Source organism: Zea mays, chromosome 3 (assembly GCF_902167145.1).
Source record: "Zea mays cultivar B73 chromosome 3, Zm-B73-REFERENCE-NAM-5.0, whole genome shotgun sequence".
Lineage (NCBI taxonomy): Eukaryota > Viridiplantae > Streptophyta > Magnoliopsida > Poales > Poaceae > Zea > Zea mays.
Window position 1 is genome coordinate 144,521,929 of NC_050098.1, and position 19,082 is coordinate 144,541,010.

The following is a 19,082-nucleotide window of genomic DNA, read 5'->3' on the forward strand; positions in this document are numbered from 1 at the left end:
AACAGTGTCATTTCCGCGAGAGAAGAATGCCTTGCTGCGTTGTTCCTATCAGCCTGCGTTGCTGTATGGCACGTGGGCCTCCGGGACCGCTGGGTCCACATGCCAGCGGGAGTTCCGTGACTGAGGCCGGAGCGGGCGCCGTATTTTTTGTGCCGCTGTGTCGTATCAGTTGGATGACGGTTGGGGTCCTGCTGCGGTTTTGTGGATGCAGGGCCCAACGCATACGGCCTGCCACAGGAGGCGCACGGAGCAGTGGCGCACATGCTGTAAAGCGTACGCGGGACACCGACCGAACACCGCGGCGCCGGCGGCAGTTGGCATGACATGCGCGGTGGGAGAAGGATCCCAAGGTGGCCTTCATGGCATTGTGTGAGGGGTATCTCTGGATGCCCCTCCCCTTCTACTTTGCTGGGGCGATCTGAATACCAAACATAGGATGAACTATCTGATGACGCTCTCCGCCTCTCTGCAGAGATGCAGATGGTCCACGATACATGACTGGACGGTTCGGGATCTGGCCGCAGCAGCGACTCATTCTCTGCGTACGTCCGGATGGTCCGCGTCTGTGGCTCGGACGGTCCATGATGGCGCAGAGGATCGTTTTTTTCGCAGCAGACCTAGATCTCGTCTCTCAAGAGGGACCATGTCGGCAAGAAGAGATCTTAGAGTGTGTCTTGGCGTCGGCAGACCACCCAAGACGTATCTAGTCGAAGTAGAGACGAAGAGATGTGAAGATTCTAGGTGGAGGAAGGCTAAACTAGGGTTACTTCTAATGCATAAGGTAAAAACGATAAGTAGAGTTGATTGGGATCGATTGTGGGGGGTTCAATCGGTTGTAGCCCTTTATCTATATAAAAGGGAGGTCTGGACCCGTTACAAGTCGGTTCTCGAGATAATCTCGCAGGTTGAACTAACAAATCCCGCAAGAAATCCGGAACCATAACTGATTTTGTGCATGCGTGAACGGTCCACGCTACCACCACGGACTGTCCAGACCGTGGATGGTTCGACTTATGTGGGCGGACGGTCCGGCTGCCCAAAAGTGTGCTCAGCATATGCCTCCTGTCTTTTGATAGAGGTTGACGAACCAAAAACATACACACTAATCCCAATGCAAGTCACCAGCTTTTCAATCCAATAGGGTGATCATTCATAGAGCTCTAATGCATAAAGGCTGTTTCTGATTGTATCTTTCTCGGCCATGACTATCTGATCAAAGGATCAAGGATTATAGAATGGTGGTGCCCCATCATGAATAGGCAAATGGACTATGTATGTACCACGGGTTTATCGTCATACCATTCCACATTTGAATAGAACAATATACCAACGATTAGTAGGCACGTAGAAAGTATCTTGGCATCACTGGATGAATAGGTGATGCTTGTTGCGTCGCCTTTCAGGTCGTTTTATTTGGTCGTTTTGTTTTAGCGGGTGATCGTGGTTTCTTTGTTGGCCGATCGCTTTTTCTTGTTTTATTCGGTCGTTTTGATGGTTGTTCATGGTAGTCCCTTTTCCCTTTTTCTACGTTCATCCTTTCTTTCACCTCTTTGTATTCTCAACAGTCTTTGGTTGAATGGCTAGAGCTTTTGTGAAACATGCAGTAAGGCTTGTATTCGCGAGGTGGTTCTCACCCACGTCCCCTTCCCCTTGGGGCCCTACCTCCTCTTGTCGGTTGGTAACCCTGGTCGTAACTGTGGTGGGTGTCTTCGGGCTGATGCTGCTACTGATGGACATTGTTGATTTGGGTCTGCGGCAGAGGCTGTTGTGTTTGCACCCACGTTTTGAAGCTCCCTAGGTGCGAAGGGTCCTTTGGCTTGCGCTGCACTTCGACTTTTTGATAGTGGAGGTCTTCGGACCTTGCATACTTTTCAAATAGTTGATATAACTCCTGAAGGTTTGCTGAGGTCCCTTGTGCAGTGGTTGTACAATAGGGCGACGCGCATGGCAAAATGGATTGTGATTTTGTCCTCTACTGATGACAGTTGAGACTTGAGAGATAGGAACTTGTTATAATATTTGCAGAGGCTTTCCTTTTCCATCTGTCGACATAATGATAGCTCGGTGAGGGCATCAGTTTTCGGCATGTACCCCTGGACGTTAAATAAGGATTTCTCCCGAAGTGCGGCCCATGTGTCAATCGTCATAGGAGGCAATCTGGTTTACCAAGTTAGAGCGGTGCCTTCTAGGGCAATGATGAAGGATTTTGCCATTGCATTGTCGTCTCTGCCTGACGAGGCCACTGCAACTTGGTAACTCATGATGAACCGCGATGGGTCGGCCTTCCCATTATATTTTTGTCGGGGACCATAATTAGGGGTACCCTCAAGACTCCTAAATCTCAGCTGGTAACCCCCATCAGCACAAAGCTGCAAAGGTCTGATGGGTGCGATTAAGTCAAGGATCGGTCCATTCGAGGGACGCGATCACGCCTCGCCCGAGCCCAGCCTTGGGCAAGGGCAGCCGACCCCGGAGGATTTACGTCTCGCCCGAGGACCCCCTCCAACAACGGACACACCTTCGGCTCACCCGAGGCCCAGTCTTCACCAAGAAGCAACCTTGGCCAAATCGCCACGCCAACCGACCGAATCGCAGGGGCATTTAATGCAAAGGTGGCCTGACACCTTTATCCTAACGCGCGCCCTCCAGTCGACAGAGCCGAAGTGACCGTAGTCACTTCGCCGCTCCACTGACCGGCCTGACAAGAGGACAGCGCTGCCTGCGTCGCTCCGACTGCTGTGCCACTCGACAGAGTGAGGCTGACAGCAGCCAAGTCCGGCTTCAGGCGCCATAGGAAACTCCGCTTCGCCCGACCCCAGGGCTCGGACTCGGGCTCAGCCCCGGAAGACGACGAACTCTGCTTCGCCCGACCCCAGGGCTCGGACTCGGGCTCAGCCCCGGAAGACAACGAACTCCGCTTCGCCCGACCCCAGGGCTCGGACTCGGGCTCAGCCCCGGAAGACGACGAACTCCGCTTCGCCCGACCCCAGGGCTCGGACTCGGGCTCAGCCCCGGAAGACGATGAAGTCCGCTTCGCCCGACCCCAGGGCTCGGACTCGGGCTCAGCCCCGGAAGACGATGAAGTCCGCTTCGCCCGACCCCAGGGCTCGGACTCGGGCTCAACCCCGGAAGACGACGAACTCCGCTTCGCCCGACCCCAGGGCTCGGACTCGGGCTCAGCCCCAGAGGACGACGAACTCCGCTTTGCCCGACCCCAGGGCTCAGACTCGGGCTCAGCCCCGGAGGACGACGAACTCCGCTTTGCCCGACCCCAGGGCTCGGACTCAGCCCTGGCCTCAGCCGACGGTCTCCGCCTCGCCCGACCCAGGGGCTCGGACTCGACCTCGGCCTTGGAAGACAGACTCGACCTCGACCTCGGAGGAGCCTCCACCTCGCCCAACCCAGGGCTCGGACCGACCACGTCACAGGAGGCGCCATCATTACCCTACCCCAAGCTGACTCAGGCTACGGGAAACAAGACCGGCGTCCCATCTGGCTCGCTCCGCCAAACAAGTAATGATGGCGCCCCGCATGCTCTATGACGACGGCGGCTCTCAGCCCCCTTACGGAAGCAAGAGGACGTCAGCAAGGACCCGACAGCCCCGACAGCTGTCCTTCCGCCAGGCTCCGGCGCTCCTCCGACGGCCACGACACCACACAAACCGGGTGCCAAAACCTCTCCGGCTGCCACGATGGCATGTACTTAGGGCACTAGCTCTCCTCCGCTAGACACGTTAGCACACTGCTACACCCCTCATTGTACACCTGGATCCTTTCCTTACGCCTATAAAAGGAAGGTCCAGGGCCCTCTTACAGAGGGTTGGCCTCGCGGGGAAGGACGGGATGGCGCTCGCGTGAGGCCGCTCGCTCCCTCCCGCGTGGACGCTTGTAACCCCCTACTGCAAGCGCACCCGACCTGGGCGCGGGACAAACACGAAGGCCGCGGGTTTCCCCTTTGTACGCATGTCTCCCTCCGGCTTCTCTTCCCCCCTTCGCGCTCCGTCTCGCGCCGACCCATCTGGGCTGGGGCACACGGCGACAATTTACTCGTCGGTCCAGGGACCCCCCCGGGTTCGAAACGCCGACAGTTGGCGCGCCAGGTAGGGGCCTGCTGCGTGTTGACGAACAGCTTCCCGTCAAGCTCCAGACGGGCAGTCTCCAGCAACCTTTCCAGCCCGGGACGGTGCTCCGTTTCGGGAGTCTTGAGTTCATGTCCCTCGACGGCAGCTACGACATGGTACTCCTTCCCCCGCCGCGCGACAGCGACAATGGCGGCCGACAACCCGCCCGCCGGCGGCGGAATCGACGACGTCTTCCCCACGTGGTGGAAGAACAACATTCGGGCTTGTCCCGTCCCCTCCCCCGCCGACGGAGGAGGAGGCGAGGCAACCAAGGCCAAGCAGGAGGCGGCACCTCGTCGGCTGTCGAGCGAGTCGACGGCGCCGGCGCCCCAACGGGGGGCACGTCGGGCATCGACCTCGCGTCCGAGACGAAGACGAGCGTCGTCTCCCCGCAACACGCCAACCCCAAGCAAACAGACGACGCCAGCACGCTCACGAAGGACTTGCTGGGCATCACCTTCGTACCTGAGACGACGGTGCAGTCTGCTCCGGACGTGACTTCGTCACCGCCCATCGACCAAGAGGTACCGACCGATTCCCATCTTATGCCTTTTGGATTCGGCCTCGACCCACCAAGCGACTTCGCATCGGTGGACGCTCTCATAGAGGCGAATCCAAACCCTCTGGGGTATCGTATGCGGTCACCCTGGGATCGGCTGACGGCCGTCTCAACCTACGGGCCCTCGGGTTCCGAGGAAGATGACGAGCCCGACTTTAGTTGGGATTTCTCCGAACTTGGTAACCCCAGTGCCATGCGGGACTTTATGACCGCGTGCGACTACTGCCTTTCTGACTGTTCCGACGGTAGCTGCAGCCTCGGCGACGAGGACTGTGGCCCAAGTCGTGAATGTTTCCACGTCGATCTTGGGGGTCCCGACGAAGGCAACCATCTTGGTATGCCGGAGAACGGTGATCTCCCTAGGCCGGTGCCTCGCGTTGACATCCTTCGGGAGCTAGCTGTGGTCCCCGTCTTGGCGGGGGGTCATGACCCACAGCTCGAGCAAATCCGCGAGATGCAGGCCATGCTCGACGAGGGAGCAGGAACACTTGAGCCGTTCCGCCGGGACAATGGGCAGGAATGGGCGGGCCAACCTCCGGCCGGAGAAGTGTGTCATCTACCCTAGGGTATCCAGCACCGCGTCACCGACGATGTCAGGGTAAGGCCGCCACCGGTTTCTAGTGGGGTCGGCCAGAACCTGGCTGCTGCGGCAATACTTCTCTGCGCGATGCCGGAGCCATCAACCATCGAGGGGCGGCGTATCCAGGGAGAGCTCAAGAATCTCCTGGAGGACGCCGCGGTCCGACGGGCCGAAAGCTCCGCCTCCCGAAGGCAAGGGTACCCCTCGGAACATCGCGCCGCGACTTCCCGATTCATGCGGGAAGCCTCGGTCCACACCGGGCGCACGTGCAACACAGCGCCTGCGGCCCCGGGTCGCCTCGGCAACGAGCACCATCACCGCAACCGTCGGGCCCACCTCGACGAGAGGGTGCACCGAGGCTACCACCCTAGGCGTGGGGGACGTTACGACAGCGGGGAGGATCGGAGTCCCTCGCCCGAACCACCCGGTCTGCAGGCTTTCAACCGCGCCATACGACGGGCGTCGTTCCCGACCCGGTTCCGAACCCCGACTACTATCACAAAGTACTTGGGGGAGATGAAACCGGAACTGTGGCTCGCGGACTATCAGCTGGCCTGCCACCTGGGTGGAACGGACGATGATAACCTCATCATCCGCAACCTCCCCCTGTTCCTCTCCGATACCGCTCGAGCCTGGCTGGAGCACCTGCCTCCGGGGCAGATCTCCAACTGGGACGACCTGGTCCAAGCCTTCACCGACAATTTCCAAGGCACGTACGTGCGCCCTGGAAACTCCTGGGATCTTCGAAGCTGCCGCCAGCAGCCGGGAGAATCTCTTCGGGACTACATCCGGCGATTCTCGAAGCAGCGCACCGAGCTGCCCAACATCACCGATTCGGATGTCATCGGCGCGTTCCTCGCCGGCACCACCTGCCGCGACCTGGTGAGCAAGCTGGGTCGCAAGACCCCCACCAGGGCGAGCGAGCTGATGGACATCGCCACCAAGTTCGCGTCTGGCCAGGAGGCGGTTGAGGCCATCTTCCGGAAGGACAAGCAGCCTCAGGGCCACCCACCGGAAGATGTCCCCGAGGCGTCAACTCAGCGCGGCGCCAAGAAGAAAGGCAAGAAGAAGTCGCAAGCGAAACACGACGCCGCCGACGCGGACCTTGTCGCTGCCGCCGAGTACAAGAACCCTCGGAAACCTCCCGAGGGCGCCAATCTCTTCGACAAGATGCTCAAGGAGCCGTGCCCCTATCATCAGGGGCCCGTCAAGCACACCCTTGAGGAGTGCGCCATGCTTCGGCGCCACTTTCACAAGGCCGGGCCACCCGCGAAGGGTGGCAGGGCTCGCGACGACGATAAGAAGGAAGATCACAAGGCAGGAGAGTTCCCCGTGGTCCACGACTGCTACATGATCTACGGTGGGCGAGTGGCGAATGCCTCGGCTCGGCACCGCAAGCAAGAGCGTCGGGAGGTCTGCTCGGTAAAGGTGGCGGCGCCAGTCTACCTAGACTGGTCCGACAAGCCCATCACCTTCGACTAGGGCGACCATCCCGACCGCGTGCCGAGCCCGGGGAAATACCCGCTCGTTGTCGACCCCGTCATCGGCAACGTCAGGCTCACCAAGGTCCTCATGGACGGAGGCAGCGGCCTCAACATCATCTACGCCGAGACCCTCGGGCTCCTGCGTATCGATTTGTCTTCGGTCCGGACGGGCGCTGCGCCTTTCCACGAGATCATCCCCGGGAAGCGCGTCCAACCCCTCGGACAACTCGATCTACCCGTCTGCTTCGGGACACCCTCCAACTTCCGAAGGGAGACCCTCACGTTCGAAGTGGTCGGGTTTCGAGGAACCTACCACGCAGTGCTGGGGAGGCCATGCTACGCCAAGTTCATGGCCGTCCCCAACTACACCTACCTCAAGCTCAAGATGCTGGGCCCCAACGGGGTCATCACTGTCGGCCCCACGTACCGACACGCGTACGAATGCGACGTGGAGTGCGTGGAGTACGCCGAGGCCCTCGCCGAATCCGAGGCCCTCATCGCCGACCTGGAGAGACTCTCTAAGGAGGCGCCAGACGTGAAGCGCCACGCCGGCAACTTCGAGCCAGCGGAGACGGTTAAAACCGTCTCTCTCGACCCCAGCAACGACGCCTCCAAGCAGATCCGGATCGGCTTCGAGCTCGATCCCAAATAGGAAACAGTGCTCGTCGACTTTCTCCGCGCAAACGCCGACGTTTTCGCGTGGAGTCCCTCGGACATGCCCGGCATACCGAGGGATGTCGCCGAGCACTCGCTGGATATCCGAGCTGGAGCCCGACCCGTGAAGCAGCCTTTGCGCCGATTCGACGAAGAAAAGCGCAGAGCCATAGGCGAGGAGATCCACAAGCTAATGGCGGCAGGGTTCATCAAAGAGGTATTCCATACCGAATGGCTTGCCAACCCTGTGCTTGTGAGAAAGAAAGGAGGGAAATGACAGATGTGTGTAGACTACACTGGTCTAAACAAAGCATGTCCGAAAGTTCCCTACCCTCTGCCTCGCATCGATCAAATCGTGGATTCCACTGCTGGGTGCGAAACCCTGTCTTTCCTTGATGCCTACTCGGGGTATCACCAGATCAGGATGAAAGAGTCCGACCAGCTCGCGACTTCTTTCATCACACCCTTCGGCATGTACTGCTATGTTACAATGCCGTTTGGTTTGAGGAATGCGGGTGCAACGTACCAACGGTGCATGAACCACGCGTTCGGCGAACACATTGGCCGAACGGTCGAGGCCTACGTCGATGACATCGTAATCAAGACAAGGAAAGCCTCCGACCTCCTTTCCGACCTTGAAGCGACATTCCGATGTCTCAAGGCAAAAGGCGTGAAGCTCAATCCCGAGAAGTGTGTCTTCGGGGTTCCCCGAGGCATGCTCTTGGGGTTCATCGTCTCCGAGCGGGGCATCGAGGCCAACCCGGAAAAGATCGCGGCCATCACCAGCATGGGGCCCATTAAGGACTTGAAAGGCGTATAGAGAGTCACGGGATGCCTTGCGGCTCTGAGCCGTTTCATCTCGCGCCTCGGTGAAAGAGGCCTGCCTTTGTACCGCCTCTTAAGGAAGGCCGAGTGCTTCACTTGGACCCCTGAGGCCGAGGAAGCCCTCGGGAACCTGAAGGCGCTCCTCACGAACGCGCCCATCTTGGTGCCCCCCGCTGCTGGAGAAGCCCTCTTGATCTACGTCGCCGCGACCACTCAGGTGGTTAGCGTCGCGATCGTGGTTGAGAGACGAGAAGAGGGGCATACATTGCCCGTCCAGAGGCCAGTCTACTTCATCAGTGAGGTACTGTCCGAGACCAAGATCCGCTACCCACAAATTCAGAAGCTGCTGTACGTGGTGATCCTAACGCGGCGGAAGTTGCGACACTACTTCGAGTCTCATCCGGTAACTGTGGTGTCATCCTTCCCCCTGGGGGAGATCATCCAGTGCCGAGAGGCCTCGGGTAGAATTGCAAAGTGGGCGGTGGAAATCATGGGCGAGACGATCGCGTTCGCCCCTCAGAAGGCCATCAAGTCCCAGGTCTTGGCGGACTTTATGGCTGAATGGGCCGACACCCAGCTCCCAACAGTTCCGATCCAACCGGAACTCTGGACCATGTTCTTCGACGGGTCGCTGATGAAGACAGGAGCAGGCGCAGGCCTGCTCTTCATCTCGCCCCTCGGGAAGCACCTACGCTACGTGCTGCGCCTCCATTTCCCGGCGTCCAACAATGTGGCCGAGTACGAGGCTCTGGTCAACGGGTTGCGCATCGCCATCGAGCTAGGGGTCCGACGCCTCGATGCTCATGGTGACTCGTAGCTCGTCATCGACCAAGTCATGAAGAACTCCCACTGCCGCGACCCGAAGATGGAAGCCTACTGCGATGAGGTTCGGCGCCTGGAAGACAAGTTCTACGGGTTCGAGCTCAACCACATCGCCCGACGCTACAACGAGACTGCGGACGAGCTGGCTAAAATAGCCTCGGGGCGAACAACGGTTCCCCCGGACGTCTTCTCCCGAGACCTGCATCAACCCTCCGTCAAGACCGATGACACGCCTGAGCCCGAGAAGGCCTCGGCCCAGCTCGAGGCACCCTCGACTCAGTCCGAGGCACCCTCGGATCGGCCCGAGGCACCCTCGGCTCGGCCCGAGGTACCCTCGGCCCCCGAGGGTGAGGCACTGCGCATCAAGGAGGAGCGGAGCGGGGTCACGCCTAATCGAAACTGGCAGACCCCGTACCTGCAATATCTCCACCGAGGAGAGCTACCCCTCGACCGAGCTGAAGCTCGGCGGTTGGCGCGGCGCGCCAAGTCGTTCGTCTTGCTGGGAGACGGGAAGGAGCTCTACCACCGCAGCCCCTCGGGCATCCTCTAGCGATGCATTTCCATCGCCGAAGGCCAGGAGCTCCTACAAGAGATACACTCGGGGGCTTGCGGCCATCACGGAGCACCTCGAGCCCTTGTTGGAAACGCTTTCCGACAAGGTTTCTACTGGCCGACGGCGGTGGCCGACGCCACTAGAATTGTCCGCACCTGCGAAGGGTGTCAGTTCTATGCAAGGCAGACCACCTGCCCGCTCAGGCTCTGCAGACCATACCCATCACTTGGTCGTTTGCTATGTGGGGTCTGGACCTAGTCGGCCCCTTGCAGAAGGCACCCGGGGGCTACACGCACATGTTGGTCGCCATCGACAAATTCTCCAAGTGGATCGAGGTCCGACCCCTAAACAACATTAGTTCCGAACAGGCGGTGGCGTTCTTCACCAACATCATCCATCGCTTTGGGGTCCCGAACTCCATCATCACCGACAATGACACCCAGTTCACCGGCAGAAATTTCCTGGACTTCTGCGAGGACCACCACATCCGGGTGGACTGGGCCGCCGTGGCTCACCCCATGACGAATGGGCAAGTAGAGCGTGCCAACGGCATGATCCTGCAAGGGCTCAAGCCGCGGATCTACAACGACCTCAACAAGTTCGGCAAGCGATGGATGAAGGAGCTCCCCTCTGTGATCTGGAGTCTGAGGACAACGCCGAGCCGAGCCACGGGCTTCACACCGTTCTTTCTAGTCTATGGGGCCGAGGCCATCTTGCCCACAGACTTAGGATACGGTTCCCCGAGGACGAGGGCCTACGCCGACCAAAGCAATCGAGCTAATCGAGAAGACTCACTGGACCAGCTGGAAGAGGCTCGGGACATGGCCTTACTACACTCGACGCGGTACCAGCAGTCCCCGCGACGCTACCACGCCCGAGGGGTTCGGTCCCGAGACCTCCAGGTGGGTGACCTAGTGCTTCGGCTGCGACAAGACGCCCGAGGGCGGTACAAGCTCACGCCTCCCTGGGAAGGGTCGTTCGTCGTCGCCAAGGTTCTGAAGCCCGGAATGTACAAGTTGGCCAACAGTCAAGGCGAGGTCTACAGCAACGCTTGGAACATCCGACAGCTACGTCGCTTCTACCCTTAAGATGCTTTCAAGTTATTTGTACACCTCGTTAACACACAAAGTCTAGTCATCAAGGAAGGGTCAGCCTTACCTCGGCAAAGCCCGACCCTCCCTCGGGGGCTAAAGGGGGGAACCCCCTCTGCGCCGAAATTTTCCTCGAAAAAAAGAAGCCTTCCATCAAAAAGGCTTCTGCGTTCCTCGGCTATATCAGTAGCAGGACCCCAAGAAGCGAATGAGGGCGCATGTAAGTGGCAAGGCTGACTGAGCCGAGGGACTCCTACACCTCTGGGATACGGATACCTCACTCGTCACCTACCACGAAAAATGACTCCTACTTGGGCAAGCCACCCTGCTACTGACGAACAGGACCGGATACGCAAAATGGAAGGAAAAGGAGCACGACTTTATACTACGATAATAAAGTGTTCGGGCCTCAGCGGCCGCTAAAGACACATGTGCATTCAAGGAAAACTGCTCCGGCAGAGTTAGGCGTCGCCCGAAGAAGGAGCCGCGCCCTCGGCTTCGTCCCCGCCTTCGGCAAAGTCCACCCCGGCCTCGGACGACGGCGCAGGCGGGGGGATCTCTGCCTCGAAGGTGGTTGCTAGCACCGCGCTCGGGCCCGTGGCGGCCGCGTCGAGCCTCTGGACTTCAGCCAGGGCGGCTTCATCTTCGTCAGGGAGGCAATACCCCTCGCTGACCCGCTCCAGATCCACGACGTAGTGGGAAGCAAGCATGGCGAAGGCCCGCCTGACGCCGTGATGTAGCGCCTCGCGGAGTCTGCCACGCACATGGTCACCCAAGGCCTACAGGCGACTTTGAGGGGAGCTTCCCGAGGGGACGTCGCCGAAGCCAAAGACCCGGTAGAAGTCCGAGATGGCCTCGGACATGGCCGCGTGGTCAGCCTCCCTCTGCTCGGCCGCCTGAGCAAGCGCCCTGGTGGACTCATCAAGGGCAGACTCGAGCTCTACGAACAGCCAAAGCGCAAGGCCTCAAACACAAGTGGAGGAAACGAGCTGAAACGAAAACCGAAAACAGCCAGGACATACCTCCGGCTCGGGCACGCTGCTCCGAGGATGCGGCTTGGGCTACGGCTAGGTCTGCTGCAAGGGCTCCGGCCCGGCTTTCGGCCTCGGCGGCCCGGCCCCGAGATTGATCCCGCTCATCGGCGACCTGGTCAAACTCTGATTGCCGTCGCTGCACCTCTGCGCGTGCCGCTGCCGCCTCTGCTCCCAGATCGGCACAGAGCAACCGAAGGTCCGCCACCTCGGCCCCTTGCTGGGAGAGGCGCGCGATAGCCCTGGCAAGCGAGGTCCTCAGGGATCGCAGCGAGCCCCAGACATCGACCTCGCGGTGGATGAACGACGACTTGGCGGCGCTCAGATCCGTCAGATCCTGAGGGAAGGAAGCGGGGCGTCACAAAGGACACCTTGATCACGAAAAAAGGTATGCCTGAAATCATTACCTGGAGGATCTTGGGGACGTCCCTGCAAAAGACCTCCAAGGATGACCGGAGCGACGCCACCGTTGCCTCGGCACACTCGCGGAGCTCGTCCCAAGACTGCTCCTCCTGCTCATCGTCAAGAACGAAGAAGGGGTCCGAGGCCTCACGGGTCCGGAACCAGAGCAACTGGCGCCGCCCCTCGGAGCTCCGCCGCGCAGGGACAAGGCTACCGCTCGGCGGGACGGGTCGCGGTTCCACGCCCCCCTCCTCCGAGGCACCAAGTAGCGACGCCTCGGCCATCTCAGCGTCGGCGGCGACAGGTCGCTCCACGGCCAGGACGGCAGCGGCTTCGACAGCAGCCGGCGCCAGCGCCGGCGGCATGTCTGGTGGGCCCGAGGCCACGTCCGCGCCAGCCGCCTCCCCCAGCGCGACGACCGCCTCAACAGAAGAGCCGGCCTCGGGAACTCGCTCCACGGCAACTGGTGCCGCCTGAGCCCCCCGCTGTGGGGCGTCTTGCGAGAAGGTCATCTGAACGGCGAGGCCCGGCGCGGCACCAGCTGCGGAAGCCGACGCCGTCTTGAGGACCTTCCGGGGAGCCAGATCGGTCAGGCCATGACTCCGCTTGCTGAGGAGGAAAGGAAAGTCAGGGTTGGGACATACAAAGGAGGAGCCGAGACGAAGACATTCTAAGGTACTTACCCACTCCGGGCCATGATCAACCGTGCCTATGGGGAGGTCTCTTGAATCTCGACCCCCGAAGGTACCACCGAGGTCCACGTCGCCGCCAGCTTCGGTACCATCCTCGCCTTGGGCACCCTAGACGCCCAGGAGACGGACTGCCCAGGCGCTGCCACGGCGACCTGAGGGTCGCCCTCCTGCGCTACCGGCACGGGCGACGGTTTTTGGGGAACAGGCACCTCGGCCTGACTCCCCGGGGTCACCTCAACTTCCCCAACCGAGGGGTCGAGTACCCCCTCGGTCTGCCCCCGCTCTTCGGGCCGGGACCTCGGCGTCCCAACCCCAGGAACCAACGGCGCCAGCCCGCTCGAGGGCTGGCTTGACAACTCCTGGCCTAGCCTCAAACCCGAGCTGAGGCCAAGGCGGGCAGCCATGTCGTCATCTTCGTCATCGTCTTCATCATCGTCGTCGTCGTCAAGCGTTTCCGGCGATGGCTCCCTCGAGAGTCCATCCCTCTCCTGCCGACGACGGAGCTTTTCCAAGGCGTCTCGGGCCCGCGTCCGCTCGCGGGCCCGAGCCTTCTTCGCGTCCTTTTTCTTCTTCTTGTCCTCCGCGGCAACCCGCCGCGCTGCTCGGTCCACCGCGTCCTCCGGGACCCGTGGCCGGGAAGGCTTGTGACACCCTACCTCCTGGAGACAGATGAAAAGTCTCAGCCATAAGGACCAAGGGCAATCCGACGCAAGGAGAAAGAAGGAGCGGACACTCACCAGGGATACACATCCGCGGTCGGGACGCATCAAGGGCTGAGAAAGGGCGCTGGCGTCCGGTTTTCCCAACGCGACGGCCACCCGCCCGTGGAGGACGTCGACGGGAAGGGGATCCGAGGACATCCGCGAGCCCTCCAAGTCAGCCTCTGGCGTCATCTCCCAAAGCGGCAACCGCCGCTCCGCCAAGGGAAGCACCCTCTGGCGATGAATGGTGGCAATCACTCCCGCAGCGGTGAGCCCTCCTTTCCGCAACACCTCCAGGGCCTTGAGAAGGGGCTCGAGATTCTTCTGTCTGTCGTGCGTGGTCCTGTAGCGCCAAGCATCGGCGGCGACGGTCACCACTCGCTGAGAAAACGACGGGAGCCTCCCGTCGTCATTTCGGAGATAGAACCACCGACGCTGCCACCCTTTATTCGAGGACGCAAGGACGACGAGAATATACTGCGACGCCCGGGCCTGCCTCAGCTGGAAGATGCAGCCGTCGGCCCGCACTGCCGCGTGGACCCTTCTCTCCCCCGTCGGCGAAGCAAAAAGCTACGCGGAGAAGAAATGAGTCCACAGGTCCCAGTGAGGGTCGATCCCCAAGTATCCTTCGCAAACCGCTGCGAAGATGGCGGCTTGCGAGATGGAGTTAGGGCTGAGGTTGTGTAGCTCCACCCCGTAGACATGCAGAATCGCCCGCATAAAGCGGCTTGCCGGCACTCCGAACCCCCGCTCGTGGAAGGAGACGAAGCTCACGACATACCCCGGCGGCGGGGATGGGGCGGCTCCGCTCGGGGGGGGGGGCATCCACTCCGGCTGCCTCTCATCAGAGAGAGGGCGAAGTAAACCCTCAGCAACGAGGGCCTCCAGGTCATCCACCGTGACTGTGGAGAAAGGCCATGGGTCGCGCGGCGGAATAATGGTCACCCGGTCGGCCATCACCAAGCAGAGGAGGTGGCGGCGGAAAGGACTGGGTGGGCGGTTTCCTTTTCTCTGGCTAATCCCTCAGGTTGCGAAAACCTAATAAGGAGGCAAGTAGCAGAGCTAAGAACTGTCACCGGACCCTCCCCCGAGTATATAAAGACCCAGGCGAGACCCGTTCAACGCGTCGCCCGAACCCGCCGCGGGACTCAAAACTCAAAGCGAAACGACTGTTCCTCGAACGGCTCGCGCACGCGCAACAGCTGCCCCACGAACCACTCGCCCTGTCGCATTAACTCCGCGGCGGGACAGGCGGCACCTTTGGCAGGAGAAGCGAGCGACGCTTCACCTTTGCCATAATGACCGCGTCAAAAAAGGTGCGCCACGTCATCTCGATTTCGTATTCTTTCCCTTTTCCTCTTTCTCTCTCTTACAACAGGGACCGGGAAAGGGGGATACCCCGAAAGGGATCCTTCTCCGCGTAGGAAACGGGCCCCGAGCCCCCCTACTGATCAGAGGTTCGAAGGCTGGCCCCTCGGAGGGGTTCAACAGCCGCCTCAGAGCGCTCGGGCTCCGCGCCCACTACTGGTCAGAGGTTCAAGGGCCGGCCCCTCGGAAGGGTTCAACGGCCGCCTCAGGCCACTCGGGCTCCGCGCCCACTACTGATCAGGGGTTCGTAGGCTGGCCCACGAAGGGTTCACAGCCGCCTCAGACACAGAGCGAGGGATGACCCTGGGTACGTTCGATACATAACCAAGGCTCGGGCTACGCTCCTGAGGTACCCTAGGACATTTCCGAGACCAGCGGGAACGATCTTGTAACGGAATCCCATCAGAGGGAGGCATCGAGCCCTCGGACCCCGTCAAAAAAGGACCGGGTCCGGCAGATCACCCGCAGGTACTTTTGGAGCCGCCTCCAGGCTTCTAGCTGACCCCTAACAAATGGGGCACGAGCGTCCACTCGGATTACCCGTCAGCAGCTCACTGGAGACACCATGTTCGGCGCCCTCCAAGGGCAACATGGCGCTTTCCCCCCTCCTCCTTGCGGAAAGGCGACGCAGGGGCGTATGTAAAAAAGTCGAGTCTGTCCTTGACCGTCCTCTCGCCCTGTGCGGAGGCTCGGGGGCTGCTCTTGCAAACCCGGCTCTGGCCAAACCGTTGACAGCGTCAACATACCAGCCCGAGAACTTGGGACCCGACCGTGCACCCGGGCTACGGCCAGGTCGCATGAGGGAACAACCAGACCGGTCGAAGCATTGCGAAATGCATTAAGACCTCGAAGGAGTCAAACCACTCCTCCGAGGCCTCGGGGGCTACACCCGGCGGGTGTGCTTGCGCGCACCCACCGGCACAAAACGCAACCGAGAAAGGCTGGTCCCCTTGCAAAAAAGTGCGACAAAAGCCTCCAAGCGAGTATTAACACTCCCTTCGAGGCTCGGGGGCTACTGTCGGGGACCATAATTAGGGGTACCCTCAAGACTCCTAAATCTCAGCTGGTAACCCCCATCAGCACAAAGCTGCAAAGGCCTGATGGGTGCGATTAAGTCAAGGATCGGTCCATTCGAGGGACGCGATCACGCCTCGCCCGAGCCTAGCCTCGGGCAAGGGCAGCCGACCCCGGAGGATTTACGTCTCGCCCGAGGACCCCCTCCAGCAACAGACACACCTTCGACTCGCCCGAGGCCCAGTCTTCACCAAGAAGCAACCTTGGCCAAATCGCCACGCCAACCGACCGAATCGCAGGGGCATTTAATGCAAAGGTGGCCTGACACCTTTATCCTGACGCGCGCCCTCCAGTCGACAGAGCCGAAGTGACCGTAGTCACTTCGCCGCTCCACTGACCGGCCTGACAAGAGGACAGCGCCGCCTGCGTCGCTCCGACTGCTGTACCACTCGACAGAGTGAGGCTGACACCAGCCAAGTCCGGCTTCAGGCGCCATAGGAAACTCCGCTTCGCCCGACCCCAGGGCTCGGACTCGGGCTCAGCCCCGGAAGACAACGAACTCTGCTTCGCCCGACCCCAGGGCTCGGACTCGGGCTCAGCCCCAGAAGACGACGAACTCCGCTTCGCCTGACCCCAGGGCTCGGACTCGGGCTCAGCCCCGGAAGACGACGAACTCCGCTTCGCCCGACCCCAGGGCTCGGACTCGGGCTCAGCCCCGGAAGACGACGAACTCCGCTTCGCCCGATTCCAGGCCTCGGACTCGAGCTTATCCCCGGAAGACGACGAACTCCGCTTCGCCCGACCCCAGGGCTCGGACTCGGGCTCAGCCCCGGAGGACGACGAACTCCGCTTCGCCCGACCCCAGGGCTCGGACTCAGCCCTGGCCTCAGCCGACGGTCTCCGGCTTGCCTGACCCAGGGGCTCGGACTCGACTTCAGCCTTGGAAGACAGACTCGACCTCGACCTCGGAGGAGCCTCCACCTCCCCCAACCCAGGGCTCGGACCGACCACGTCATAGGAGGCGCCATCATTACCCTACCCCAAGCTGACTCAGGCTACGGGGAACAAGACCGGCGTCCCATCTGGCTCGCTCCGCCAAACAGGTAATGATGGTGCCCCACATGCTCTATGACGACGGCGGCTCTCAGCCCCCTTACGGAAGCAAGAGGACGTCAGCAAGGACCCGACAGCCCCGACAACTGTCCTTCCGCCAGGCTCCGGCGCTCCTCCGACGGCCACGACACCACACGAACCGGGTGCCAAAACCTCTCCGGCTGCCACGATGGCATGTACTTAGGGCACTAGCTCTCCTCCGCTAGACACGTTAGCACACTGCTACACCCCCCATTGTACACCTGGATCCTTTCCTTACGCCTATAAAAGGAAGGTCCAGGGCCCTCTTACAGAGGGTTGGCCGCGCGGGGAAGGACGGGACGGCGCTCGCGTGAGGCCGCTCGCTCCCTCCCGCGTGGACGCTTGTAACCCCCTACTGCAAGCGCACCTGACCTGGGCGCGGGACAAACACGAAGGCCGCGGGTTTCCCCTTTGTACGCCTGTCTCCCTCCGGCTTCTCTTCCCCCCTTCGCGCTCCGTCTCGCGCCGACCCATCTGGGCTGGGGCACGCGGCGACAATTTACTCGTCGGTCCAGGGACCCCCCGGGTTCGAAACGCCGACAATTTTGGTCAGTTTTTGGTCATGTAGTTGTTTGGATAGGGCGTTGCCTACAGTCTGGCGAAGAGTGAGCGCCTATTGTCGGTGAAGTTGAAGGCCTAGAAAGCATCATTTTGGAGGGACTGCCTTACTTCGTTGACGTTGTTCAACCTTATACGACCTTGCGAAGGCTGAGCGAAGTCCTGTGCCTGTAGTTACGAAATTTCTTGCTCGAGGACTTGGAAACACTCTTTCTCTTGTTGAATGAGGGAGCGGACCCTGACCTAGGCCTCGCTACGATGTTGTTTGGTTGGGAGGGCATTTCTTTGCTTTTGGATGTTTGAGCTACGCATGCGGAGGCTTTTTAGTAAAAGCTTCTCCTCGGTGTTTATGCCGAGGTCCCAACTAGTCTGGAGGTCTGTGATGTCTTTTGGAGTCATTCCAAACGGGTAAACTTGGTGGCGTGCCGCGACGTTGAAGCCTGGCAGGGCTGGGGGTAGATTCCTCGTCAAGTCCAACCATATTTTTGCTTGATTGGGCAGACCTTTTGGGTTTGGCAGAGGGTCCTGCGAGTCCCCTGAGCTTGTGGTGTGAACTTCACCTTCTTCTTCATTGTTTTACTGCCTTTTGCTTTTGCTTTGTTGTAAGGGCTTCGCCCATGCGGGTCGGCGGAGGCCTACGGGTTAAGTGGTGGGGAGTGGTCAGAGGCGTGGGCGACCTTGCCTTTCTGGGCGGCAAGGGCGACCCTGGCATCTTCGTCGTTTGATGGTGAACTAGAGCGAGTGTTTTTTCTTGGGAGACATCGTGGGTGTTGTCTTCGTCGCACAAACGGTGGATGCCAAATGTTGGGCATTGACGAGGTTGTCAGTTGGACCCAAACACTTAGTGACAAAAAGGGGAGAGCATGAGAGGGCGACAAGACGACTGGTGGGAACTGTATTATCTCGTTATGTGAGTCCCATTCGGCTATAGGACGGGCGTATTTATAGGCCCGTCCAGGGTAGGTGGTCTAAAGTACGACCCTGCCCGTGTCTACCAACTATATCAAGAGAATATTCCATGTAACGGAGTAATTACAGCGACACCCGTACAATAGACGTCGCACACTAATTTACACACCAGCGTGTTACGCTGATAGGTGGGCCTCCGGGCGTGTTCCCTAGAGGGTCGTGCCGAGCCATGTGGAGCGTAACTGCTGACGATATCCTCGTGAGTCTACGTGCTAGCTTACCCTCAGCCATTCGCTAGACGCGAGGGTAGGGAAAGTCGCCTCTGGGGTATGGTGAATTCGCTAGACGCCCTTCGGCCGGTTAAGCCAAATGGAGGTTTGGCGAGGGCTCCGCCTTCGGTGCGTCGCAAAGGGTGATAGTGACTTCACTCCCATCTAGTGCGGCCCATCAATGCCAAGCCACTTGATCGGAGTCTCCGCACTAGTGAACCTATGAAGACAATAAATGGCGAAGGGGGGTTTCCGTTAGTTTGGATCCTGAAAGGGAAATGGGCTTATACATTTCCTATAATCAATTTTGGTGTT